Source organism: Hyperolius riggenbachi, chromosome 4 (assembly GCF_040937935.1).
Source record: "Hyperolius riggenbachi isolate aHypRig1 chromosome 4, aHypRig1.pri, whole genome shotgun sequence".
Taxonomy (NCBI): Eukaryota; Metazoa; Chordata; class Amphibia; order Anura; family Hyperoliidae; genus Hyperolius; species Hyperolius riggenbachi.
Genome location: NC_090649.1, coordinates 256,343,167 through 256,356,886, shown reverse-complemented (window position 1 = coordinate 256,356,886; position 13,720 = coordinate 256,343,167). Strand labels below are relative to the sequence as shown.

Genomic DNA, 13,720 nt, shown 5'->3' with positions numbered 1-13,720 from the left:
GATGAAGGACGGCAGAGACTGTACATGCGGCTGGAGGTGTGTATCAATAAAACGAGATAGGTTGCTAGTGGCGGAGTCGATTCCGGAAATGATGGGTCTACCAGGTGGTTTATGGATGTCTTTATGGATTTTGGGCAGGTAGTAGAAGAAGGGGGTTTTTGGATGGTGGTTTATAATAAAGTTTCTTTCATTTTTGGTGATGATATTGTTTAGTAGGGCTTCTCCAATGAACTGTTTCAAGGTTTTGTTAATTTCAGGGGTGGGGTCAGTGGGTAGTGGTTTGTAGTGTTTAGGGTTGTTGAGTAATCGTAGGGATTCTTCTATGTAGTCGGTTTTGTTGAGGATGACTATCCCGCCCCCCTTATCTGCTGGTTTGATGATGATATTAGGGTTATTTTTCAGAGTTTTGAGGGCTATTCTTTCCCCCCTTCTTCTACTACCTGCCCAAAATCCATAAAGACATCCAAAAACCACCTGGTAGACCCATCATTTCCGGAATCGACTCCGCCACTAGCAACCTATCTCGTTTTATTGATACACACCTCCAGCCGCATGTACAGTCTCTGCCGTCCTTCATCAAAGATTCCCAACATCTTATTAGCTTTATTCAGTCCATCCCGTGGCAGGAAGACTACACGTGGCTCACCTGCGATGTCACATCTCTATACACGAACATACCACACACTTTTGGACTTACAGCTTTACAATATTATCTCCAATCTAACACATCCATGCCACGCGTCCAACAAACATTCCTTATGCAGTGCACCGAATTTATCCTTCAGAATAACGTTTTCACTTTCCAAGAACAAACGTATCATCAGGTCAGCGGCGTATCTATGGGAAGTTCCTTCTCCCCTTCCTACGCTAACCTAGCAATGGGATTCTTTGAACAAACAAAAATGTACAGTAACAACCCATTCCACAACAATATCATTTTCTACAAGCGGTACATAGATGATTTAATATTCATTTGGAAAGGCCCTCCTAACCTGATTCCGTCCTTTCTAAATTACCTAAACACCAACTCGGCCGGCCTACAGTTCACTTCTCACTCTGACCCAGTCTCTATAGAATATCTAGACCTCATCCTATACACAGATCCACCATACATTAAAACTAAAACCTTCTTCAAACCCGTAGACGCCAATAATTACATACACTATAACAGTTTCCACCACCGCCCATGGACAAAAAATACCCCATACTGCCAGTATAAGAGAATTTACCGTAACTGCACAGATATACAACAGTATAACACCCAGTCCAAAATCCTTACTAAGAAGTTTACTGAGCGCAAATATCCCAAGAAATTATTATTTGATGCACAACACAAAGCAACATCTGCCAACTCATCACAGCTCAAAGCTAAGACACAGTACTCAGACATGCCCAGGTTCATTACCAGATACAGTGCCCAACATCAGTCGATCCGCAACATCCTCAATAACAGATGGGAAATTCTCCTCCAAGACCCCTACCTACAATCCATCATACCGCCTAGACCCACCATCACGTACAGACGCGCTCCCAATCTCAGCAGTATACTGGCCCCAAGTAGACTCCGCCAGACACCTACAGATACGAAACACACTCCCGTTACCAATACACCAGGCAGCTTCCCGTGTAAACACAAAAAATGCCTAGCCTGCCAATTCGTCGAAAATACCCAATCTTTCAGTTCACATGTAACGAAAACAGAATATCACATCAAAGAAACCATTACCTGTGAAACCAAATACCTTATTTATGTTATCACTTGCCCATGCAGGCTGCAGTATGTGGGTAGAACCACTCAGCAAGCACGAAGCAGAACAGGTCAGCACAAAAGAAACATAATAAACAAATACCCACTGCACAGTGTCTCGCGTCACTTTTCCACCCACCACAACAGCGACCCTTCACTCCTCCGTATCACGTTCATCGAATCCATTCCGCACAACCGTCACGACTCTTTTGACTCTCTCAAGAAACGCGAAATGTTCTGGATCCAAATTCTGAAGACCCTATCTCCAGGGGGTTTAAACGAAATTCTTGAAAAAATCTATTAATTCACCACTTTAACATTATATTCTTTTCTCTTTTTAATAGAGTCCTCTCTTCTTTTTAGAAATAATGTTTATAGATTAAACTCAGGCGTCTAAAGAAAAATGAAAATAGACACACTCTCCGCCTATTTTATCTCTGTCATTTTGATCATTTTATATTTTAGCATATTACCGGTACAAAACGAGTTGACAATTTGTGATGTTTGCGCTTTTATGTATATATCTATGACAAATGCGCTCTTTTTCCCCCCCTTTTTTATATATACATGTATGTCACTTGTTTTTTTATATATTTTTACTCCTCTTTATTAATTGCTTCTCCACTTTAGTTTTTATATATTTTTAGTTTATTGTATTTTAATTTCACCTTGTGTTACAATCACCTATTCTCTACACATGCATAGGTGCGTGTGTATATGTGTTTTTATATATATATATATATATATATATATATATATATATGTACATTGCGTTTGCAGGGCGAAAAAATTGAAATCTCGTGTAATCTGCATATACACCACTAGATGGTGACAATCTATTTCTGGTACTATGTCCATTGCCTAACACCATTGTAACAAAAGCCATAGACTCCACAGACATGTGCCAATTGACCCATAGCTGTATGTATGGCATTAAGATTTGCTCCGAGTGTTGGTGGAATTGTTATAAGCATCACTAATCTACGCGCTGTTATCATAATAATCTATTGCTGGCCGCATTTTGCCCGCAATTAATATGGCGGCATGATCACTCCCCGCACTTTCGCGCAGGCGCTGGCCACCGCTATGACACAACCCGCCTTCCACCAATGCCAGAGTCACTTATGTAATTTGCGCATGCGCGCCTCCCCTACCCTGAGACGCACACGCGTCATACTATCGGGACACAGGCCGCTACGTGCGCGTCATGACACGTCACCTCCTTACCAACACACACACAGGTCATTCGCACTTCGTGCTCGCCCCCTATCCCATCCATCACTCCCAAGCCCGCCCACAACAGACACCTATTGGTGTCAGCTCAGCCCATGCAACTACGCCCCCCAATCCCTCCCGCGCTCCAGACCGGACATACAATTCATTCTCCCTACATAAACACCACTCGCAGGTCGCACTGCACAGAGGTGCCAAGCTATCTTTTGACACAGAGCCGGTAAGTGCGACCTTCCTCTTCAATTTACGCTGGTTTTTCGTCTTAGTTATTAGCTTTTAGCATGTTCAAAAATTATGGATGTACATAGTTACCTGTCTGAACTTAATTGTGTCTGATATTTACACTCTCTCAAGATCGTTCCCACTATTAGCCAAACGTCTCACCATGCACACCAATCCTTCAGTAAACTTCTATTGATTTCCTGGACCCACTCCAGCCAGCACCGATCCCATCCTCCTATACCCCTCCATCCCTAGGCCTCCACACTCACGTCCCCATACAGGCTGTCCCCTCCTAACCCTTGTGAATCTGTGGCACAAGCTGCCCCTTCCCATTCCTGTATACCTCATATTTAAATACCCCACACAGACGGTTGTAATATTCCATATACTATGCACCAGAATAAATAAATCCCCCCTTCTTTTTGCTACCCCTCACATCTGTGTTCAGTTCCCTGATATGCTTTACATTTCTGTCATTTTTAGTGAGATACTCCGTTCTTCTATTGCCTGATGAAGCGGGATGTTTGCCCGTGAAACGCGTTGCATTTTTACTTAGGAGTATGTGAATAAATTGCCTTTTCTACAATCAACAGCTCTCGTTGGTCTGTTTGTGTGTGGTTGGTCCACCACCGCCACCGAAAAACGTTTTAAACTTTTTATCTTGTTTTATCCTACTGGCGCCTCTGTATTCTTGTATACAAAGTGATCCACCCTTGGTGGAAGGGTGATATACCCTCATTTCCTCTATCTACAGAGAGCGACATCTTAGTCCTGAGTGGGGTCAGGCCTAATCTCCCCACCTGCGTATACAGTGGTTGCTTTGGAGCAACCCAGGTTTGTAAGTATAATACTTACGTCTCACATTTTCTCCAACTTGTACATAACTTACTACACTATATTGGGCTCTCGGTCTCCATCTTCTCACATACATGTACATACATTTATACACAGAGGAACAGTGGCGGGCTCTGCCGATTTCCAGGAGATTTCATGCTGAAATTGATCGGGAATCGGACTGTGGTGTACGAGCAGCTGACAGATCTCTCTCTAATCAGATTCGATTAGAGAGAGATCTGTCTCTTGGTTGAATCTGCCTATCATCGCCTGATGTATACGGTAGTTACCTTTAGTTTTCAGTCTCTCAAGACATTTTTTCCTGGACTGCCAGAAAATTTACAGTGCCTTTGTAGACAGCTCTGTGCTTCAGGGCCCTTTTCCACTGCAAAACGCAACTGCAAATGCATTTGCGTTTTCCCAATTTTGATGTTCGTTTTGTGCGTTTTTTATGCATTTGCAGTCTCCGTTTTTCTGATTGGCAAATGGCAAGTGTTGTCTTGAAAATAGATACTGGTGGTTAAATCAATACATAACGCAAAACAGATTTCTATGCGTTTTTCATGCGTTCCTATACTTTACATTGAAACACAAAACGCATCATAATCGCACAGACATGGGTTTGTGTTTTTAAAAATCGGAATGCAGCAGTGGAAAAGGCCACCCAAGATTCTTATTTTAAACAAGCTGCACTTCAGAATCAGCAAACGCATGCGTTTTGCGTTTCTGGCAAAAACGCAGCTAGTGGCCCTTATGCTGTAATGCCAGTGGTTTGAAACGCCTCTGCTATTCAGCTATATTACAATACACTAATCAGCATCTCCAGCTCATTCCCTGTCTGCTTCTGTTTACACACGTGCATATTATACTTCCTGGGCTTCTGCAAATTATGTCAGTTAGGAAAAAAAAAAGGTTGGGGAAGGAGGGTGTAACAACCTTCACTGTGGGCGTGTTTTCAACTGCTGGGATGAAGAGAAAAAAAAACTTGCTACTCCTGCCAGTAGTAAACAGGGATCCTCCCAGGCTGCCTATGGCATTTTTACAGCACCTTGCTGACAGGGTTACGAGATTTATTAGTCAATCCTTCTTATCTATATACTTAAATCACTGTCTTATACTGCTTTTTAAGGAATATTTATTCCTCCTTACAGTTCCTCTTTAATATATCAAACAACTGCCATAGAATGCAACGCTTTTTTCAGGACTAGGTTCCAGCATCATCAGGGGTTCCAGCATCATCAGGCAAATATCAAGCGTAAAATCCCAAAATTAACTGTTAGTAAACCCAGCATCTCAGTCTCTAAATGATTCTGATTCTATTTCGGACAAAGGTCTACAACTGATTAAAAACCACATTAATATAACGGTACCCAAGGTCCCTTGGATTTATTTACTAGCTCTCCCTTTGCCAAAAGTCAAGGCCAAATATACAACCTTTTTATTAATCATTACTTGACAGTGGCAAGGTATATGATTTCTTAACACTGGAATGACACTCAACACCCTGACATAAAGGGGGTCCTTGCTATAGTGTAGTTTATTTATAAAATAGATGAGCTTACAGCTAGACTTCAGGACAACTGGGGCTTCTATAGTAAAGTATGGGAGAGTTATGTTCTGAATTAGGGGGACTAGGAGTATTGGTGGGGTTTGTTGTTGCAGCAGGGATCATTCAATTATCTGCTATATCTGGGTGGACCCTAATCACTTTTTTTATTTCTGTTTTCTTTAACCTATTCTCTTACATTCCCTCTTGTTTTCTCTTTTTCTGTCTCCCTTTTCTTTTTCTTTCTTTATAATTTTACATTTTATCTAAAGATGGATCAAGTTGGCTTGCTTCTGGTGGGCCCAGGCTGGTGTCCTTTCACATAGCATTTGTGTTTACCACACATCCATTAATACAGTTGTGATTTATGACAATAGAAGTTTCATAATTCACTTTCCTATGTACCCGCTTATACTATCTTTACTGTTGTAACGATCGGTGAAGCACAGAGAGGATCTGATTACCTGTGATCTGCAGTATCACTGGGAATACAGATGTATACCAGATTATAAGTGATCTGCAGTATCACCGATAATCCGATATACTGGCTAACCTCTGTTCACCTGAGTAGAGTGTAGTGTTTGGTGTAACAGTAACAATTAGAGGACTAGGCCTCAGTGCAGCACGGAGTACTGCGCAGATTACTTCCGCAGACCTGAGCTCTCCAAGATGGGAGGAGTCAGACTGACAGTAGGAAGGATATTCTGAAAGTAACACTCAGGAGGAGATATCACTGACAAGACGGGGAACCGCCTCCAAGGGTAAGGTCGGTTCTCGAGGTCGGACAAGCCAGGTCGTACACACACGGACAGACAAAGTACAAGATCATAAAGCAGAGGCGGAGTCTAGGTACAGGCAGAGTTCGGCAACAGGGTATCAGAAATATTGAGGTACAAGATCAGAAGGCAGAAACAGAGTCTAAGGACGAGCCGGGGTTCGGCAACAGAGTATCAGAAATATCGAGGTACAAGGTCAGAGTTCAGGAGGATAGTCAGGCAGGCAAAAACTCATAACAGATAATCACAATCAAACTAGTACTTTAGCTATCAACAGAATCTAGCTAAGTGTAGGATTACAGCTCCAGCTGGTCCCGGCACACCTACGGATCTGGGTGCTCCCACGTATGTGATCGCAACGCCAGACACCAGAGAAATGACCAGCTGGCCGTATATATACACACACATCTTCCCAGCACCTCCCTAAGTGCTGGACCAATGAGGAGAGGAGCCGGAGTCAGCTGACCAGCCTGGTCAGCTGACTCACTTCTGGCTGCTATGAATTCCCTGCCTGAGTGCGCGCGCGCGCGTCACTCTGAAACTAGAGGGACTACGAGTCCCAGCCACGGCAGCCCCGCTCTGCGGTGTCTCCGCAGCGGGGGTACGCGCGCTAACCGCCGCATCCAACGCGGCGGTTTTTCCGCGCTCCGCTGAGCCCTGCACGGAGACAGCCACCTTATACCGAGAGGAGGCGGCTGCCTCTCCGTGTGCAGGCTCACTATGCGCGGAAGGAGCCGCCTGCCGCTGGCTCATGGCGGCGGCTCTTCCACGCTTTCTCACAACTGTGCTTTCTTTAATAATAAAAACTTTGAATACAAAAAAAATTCCCAGTGGTTGCAGGTGTGGCTGGAGTTCCACTTAAAGGAAACTCTAGAGTTCCACATCCCCTTCTAAAACACCGTGCAACCATGTAGTGCCTCTTTAGGTGGACCAACACATAATTGTATGGCACCATATTTGGAGAGTAAGGATGATATGAGAGAGATTAAAACTGCAGTTGTTTCATTGTTTCCACCAGCCACTGTATGGGGACATGCATTTTCATGATACAGGAAGACTGTTTTGACAGAATGCCTCTTATTGTGCTGTAGACTGCAGGGTTCACTTTTTCCGTCAGTATAGCACATAAACGAGGAGATTTGTGAATCCTCATCTTTCACCCCCTTCTTCCATCCACCCCAACATTGCTTGACCATTTAAATCATGTATGACATGGCTTTAAAAATATGGCCACAACATCCTGTGTATTCGATTCCAATATGTGTACAATAAACCATAAAAAATAATGTAACCACATAATCATAAACAATAAAATATTTCTCATACATTGGAGGAGATAAACTGGGGACCTGGCCTTCAGCTACTAACCACTGCCTCAAAGGAACCTCTATAGATTTAGTCACTGAGGGATCAAGCCTATGGGACCCCTCTTTCAGTTGTCATGACAATGATCTTCCTTTCAACCTGTAATATTAAAAGTGCAAGTAGGTGGGAGATGTACTTTGAGAACATCTGTCAGAGGATAAAGAGGCTTACATGACTCTTTCTATGTCCCTCTCCTTAAAGAGACACTGAAGCGAAAAAAAAATATGATATAGTGAATTGGTTGTGTACTATGAATAATTACTAGAAGATTAGCAGCAAAGAAAATATTCTCATACTTTTATTTTCAGGTATATAGTGTTTTTTCTAACATTGCATCATTCTATAATATGTGCAGATTACACAACACTCAGCATTCAAAATGAGTCTTTCAGAGCAGTCTGTGAAGTAATGACCTCTCCTCTAGCAGAGGAAAAGTAAATAGTCCAGGAACAGTTGAGATAATAAAAGTCAGATAACAGCCCTCTCCACGACTAACTTAGTCGGAGACCTTAATGGCTTGTTTGCATAGAGATAACAACTGGAGTTTCTCAACTCTTCCTGTACTGGAAACAATTACACTGATGTATCTAAACTTAATGTTTTATTTCTTAGCTGTGCTACACATACAAATCATAATATCATCATTTTTTTTCGCTTCAGTGTCTCTTTAACACCTCTCCTATACCTTAGCTTACTCCAGCTTGTACACTACATTTTCCCCTCATTATGTGACCCAATTTTACCTGTAGTCTCTTTCATGAGACCCTCCTCCTCTTCTTTGCTCTCATACTTTCTTCTCCAGCCCTACAACACACTGCTTACTATGCTTAAAAATAAAATAATAATTATACAAATCACGACATGTAATCATAAACCATGACCAAGACATCTCCTCATATTTTGGATGGATCATTGATGCACCCTTTGCCTTTACCAACAAGCCAACAACGTGAGAGTCCCATAAAGGAACAGGTAACTGAGAAATCAAACCCCAAACCCACCAACCATCACACTTAGGCATTGTAACCCACCATTGTCACCCCCCCCCCCCCTTGATATGTGTATAGCGAGCACAGTTCCCTCTAAATCTTCTCTTGAATACACAAACACTACACAAATTCTACTGCAAATATACCCAGTCACTTCTCCACAATCCTTGTTTTTTCCTCCAGCTATATGTGTCTCAACCAATCCTACTTTCTTTCAATAAACTATACCACCTAATTGTTTGCCTTAATGTGGGCTCTGTTCTGTTCAGCAATGCAGATATCTCAATAACAGCTGAAGTGTAACAGAAGTGGGTCAGAAGTTATTTACAAATGATACCATAAACACAACAGGTTGCAATCAGTGATATGCACTATGTAATCCTCACATCAAAACTAATATAAAATGTTATTTATTTATTTTTTAAATTCCATTTCATTGGCATTAGACCTCTACTGACTACATATTCGTGGAGTTCACACAGCAAGTATCTTTCTATTACAGGTAAATTGATGTCACACACAGAGAGACTCTGGAGGACACTGGAAGGCCCTGGAAGTTGCAGTGAGAACCCTCTGGAATTGATAACTGCTGGTGTGAATTTAAAAATATAATGTCTTAAAAGAGGGTAACGAGGTTGCCCGTAAGACTTCCCACCACCACAGGAATACTACAGAAACTCTCTTCCTAACTTCTACTCTATCCTCTCCTCTTCATCTTTTAACCTCTCATCTCTTCAGCATAACCACAACAATGATTCCCTATTTACCCCACTATAATCAGTCACTCAGCTGTCACTTACTTCCCAAAACAGATATCGCTAATTAGGTCATGTCAACTCAAGAACTCTTCAGCACCTACAATGGGACTTCACGAGGACCGAAACATCTATGCACTCATCTGAAGCAAATAAAACTCAAAATATGCAACTGTAAATTACTGTACAATACTGTTTTAACCCCCACAGTTCTGGTCCTATGCCTCTCTGTATAACACTCTTTGATTGCTGCTTCGTAATGTTGAAATGTTGACATGTTATTATGCATCTCCAAATAAAACATATTGGAAAAGATAACTGCTGGTGTATAACCTTGTGGGACTTGGTACCTCATAACTCTATCTAGTTCTGACTTTTGTAAGTCTGGGAACTATAACAGTGAAACTGCATCTGTTCTTTTTTCATCTATCTTTTTCTATTAAGCTCTCCTTTTCCTGCATTTTCTCCTTTTTATGAACTCTACAAATTAGATTAGCCATACACTTTTGACCATGAAAAGATACTGTTTATGATCATAACTTTAATGGATGCCTAGAATTTATGTCTGTTTTCGATTGTTAAGATACTATGCACTGATTTGATTGCACTTTGATATCACGATCTATTCACATTTTCACAATCTTCTGGTGCTATGCACTCCACTGCGCGCTCAGTGATGACCTGTGTAAAAACGACCTCACATAGCGTAATACTGTATAAACAAAAAGTACAACACACTCCTCAGTGCAAGTGATAAGGTGCTCACACGTGATCCCAGCTCCCCTAAAGGTTGAAAGGCTCACCAGATAGTTTCCACCGAATCACAGGTGGTAATCTCACATCAGCACATATGTATCACTCAGACCTTCAGTGACCATATCCAATTGATAAAAAAGCAGCCTTTAATAAAACACATACAAATACATCATCGCGCAGTATGTCAGTTCCAATATAAAAAACACACTGCGCCTCTCGCGCACTCAGAACACTTACAGGATCCCTCTGGGGGATAGAGTAGGGGCCCCTGATGAGTCCTGGTGACGAAACGCGTAGGGCGGAGCCAGTACGCCTGACGCAGGTCACGTGGTTGGAGTTGCGGAAGTCCGGAGGCGCGGGAACCGGCAGTGCGGGACGCCGCGAACGGCTGGAATAAGTTCTCAAGAGTCTGGAACCGAGGGACTTACCGCTGTGACAAGCTACTCTATCCCCCAGAGGGATCCTGTAAGTGTTCTGAGTGCGCGAGAGGCGCAGTGTGTTTTTTATATTGGAACTGACATACTGCGCGATGATGTATTTGTATGTGTTTTATTAAAGGCTGCTTTTTTATCAATTGGATATGGTCACTGAAGGTCTGAGTGATACATATGTGCTGATGTGAGATTACCACCTGTGATTCGGTGGAAACTATCTGGTGAGCCTTTCAACCTTTAGGGGAGCTGGGATCACGTGTGAGCACCTTATCACTTGCACTGAGGAGTGTGTTGTACTTTTTGTTTATACAGTATTACGCTATGTGAGGTCGTTTTTACACAGGTCATCACTGAGCGCGCAGTGGAGTGCATAGCACCAGAAGATTGTGTAAACTCTATACAGGAGAGACCACAGCGCACTTAGAGGAACTGGATGGAACTGAGTTGATTTTATATAAAGTTGTGTCAAGGACAAACTATAAGAGAATTGTTATTATTAGCAAGGGCAGCGCAGCAATTTTAAATTAAGATTATTCACATTTTCAGTTGAAGCTACTGTCAAATCCATTAGCATCACTTAAGTAACACTCAATCTAATGCTGGGCATACACGGTGAGATACTTGGTGGCTCGATTGATAATATCCGACGTGTCCAATCACCACGGCGGATCGATTCTGCGCTTGATCCCCGCGGGTGGACAATAGAAAAAAATGAGCGGCTGATAAGAAGCACCCACGGGGACGAGTGGGAATCGATCCACGAGCCCGCGTGGAAGAGTGGGGACGCGCCGGCATCGAGCCACTGGTTTGATTCCGCCATGTACGCCCAGCATTAGATCAGACATCGGACTATGCAAAACAGGAGCTAGAATTAATCGCGTACAGTTATAGTCAATTCGATCACGAGCAAGTGATTGAACTAAGCAAGCAACTAAAAAAGAATGTTGTTTTTCTTTCTTAGGGTAAAATTTAGTGTATTTTACCAATTTCATTTACATGAGAACTATATGACTGGCGCATAGATTGTACTTCGATTAGATGATTCATTTGCTTGTTGGTCGAACCAAACAAAAACATCAACTATTATATTGCCACCTTTACATATTTACACACTGTTTTGATATTTTAGTGGCTGCATCCCACATACACTGAAACTACTCAACTGCTGATTTGTTTACAGGCATTTACATGCTGTCAGGAACCGTGCACAGCCTTCTCCTGCCTGCTGGTGGCAGTACTTGCATGGACTGCCAGGACTTTCACTGTGCCACCAGCAGAGGACTCTATGGACTGTGAGCAGCCCTGATTTTCTGCAACTCATCACATGCATCCTGTTATCACATGGACAAATTAAGGACTGCCTCTTCCTCTAGCTAATTGCCAGAACTTTGAGCTTCCAGGCCTGAGCTTCTGGATACCCTGGTTCCTGTTCCTTGCCCTGATTTCTGTGTATGCTTTCCTGTTTCTGAACCCTATTTATTCTGTCTGAGACCTTGATTTTGCTTTATCCGTGGTACTGTACTTTATCTGATTACCTGTTACTGACCTTGCTCTCCTGTTTGACTCTGATACTCTGCCTGACCCCTTGTTACGGCGTATGATTGTATATATTTGTATGTTGTTACTTTCTGTATATATTATCGTGTACCTAGATAGATAGTCAGGTGTTGTATATATTTGTCACTGCTTCCTGGGTTATATGTGTACATATATTGTGTGCGGTGCATAGGTTTGCATGATATTTGCATTCACATTTGTATGCCTGCATTTGCAATAAATCTTTATTTTTTTGCACCTTATTCCCTGGTTCCAGTGTCTGTATAGTACAAACTGTGCTCAAACCCTTTTTCTCCATTCAGGTCTGTGACAGAAAGTTATGGCAATTAGCTAGAGGAAGAGGCAGTCCTTAAATAGTCCATGTGATAACAGGATGCATGTGATGAGTTGCAGAAAATCAGGGCTGCTCACAGTCCACAGAGACCTCTGCTGGTAGCACAATGAAAGTCCCGACAGTCCATGCAAATGCTGCCACCAGCAGGCAGGAGAAGGTTGTGCATGGTTCCTGACACATGCCTTCCCTTTCATCCACCCAATCTATTGGAAGGTTCCAAAGAGCCTGCAGACATTTCAACTCATGGAGGTGCTGAAATTAAACTTGAACCCCCCAACTGTTGAGTCTTGTATTAATGGATGTGTAGCCATTTTCTTTGTAACAAAATCTACCTTGCTAGAATTACTCTGCCAAGATACACTATGCACTTTGACACTTCAACCATATGGGAGAAAAGTGCCTTTCAAAAGTTGTTATAATTAATCCAATTAGGACTAGGGGAAATCCCCAAAAATACATGCTACTGTCCACCTGTTCACTATGACTATTGGCACCAGGATGGGCTGCTATGGATCACCAAACATAAGGACAAGGAGTGGGCACCAAGCACTTGGTCTTGGGGCACATCACACTGTTGAATGCTACTTTGCTATTTTATAATAGAAGACAAGACAAATAATATTAATCTTGCACTTTTCTCCTGGCGGACTCAAAGCGAGCTGCAGAACTTGAGATGCAGCCACTAGGGTATGCTCAGTAGGCAGTAGCAGTGTTAGGGAGTCTAGCACAAGGACTCCTTACCAAATAGGTGCTAGCTCACTGAACAGTAAGAGGCGATATTTGAATCCAGGTCACCTCTGTCAGAGGCAGAGCAGTTAACTAGTATACTATCCAGCCAGAAATAAAAGGGGGAAAAACATGGTTTATTTTTACCCTTTCTGATATTTTTGGTTGTAATTAGATTATGTATTATGCATGTCTCGGGTTGTAAGTACTGTTTTTCTTACCATGCTCTTGAGCTACTGTTTCATATCACTATTGCTGTATGCCTTTAGTTCTATTTTTTCTTCCTCTAATTTTCTATTCATTAATCATATAACTATATACTGCCTAGTTTCTGTTTCATTCAAGTCGCTCCTTGTGCTTGTAGTGAAAACAGTTAACTATTGTTAACCAGTGTGTCAGGCTGGCAACAATCAAATGTGAGATAGTCAAGATGGAAAATGCACACG

General features: G+C 42.3%; 1 long non-coding RNA gene across 1 annotated transcript in view; it reads left to right on the top strand.

Annotated features, from left to right (window-relative positions):
* Nucleotides 1-9,785, top strand: part of LOC137570696 (uncharacterized) — a 38,888-nt gene extending 29,103 nt beyond the window's left edge. Inside the window, exon 3 of the long non-coding RNA XR_011031142.1 lies at nucleotides 9,215-9,785. This is a non-coding gene — a long non-coding RNA (uncharacterized lncRNA). The remainder of the gene's footprint in view (nucleotides 1-9,214) is intronic.
* The last annotated feature ends 3,935 nt before the right edge of the window (nucleotides 9,786-13,720 follow it).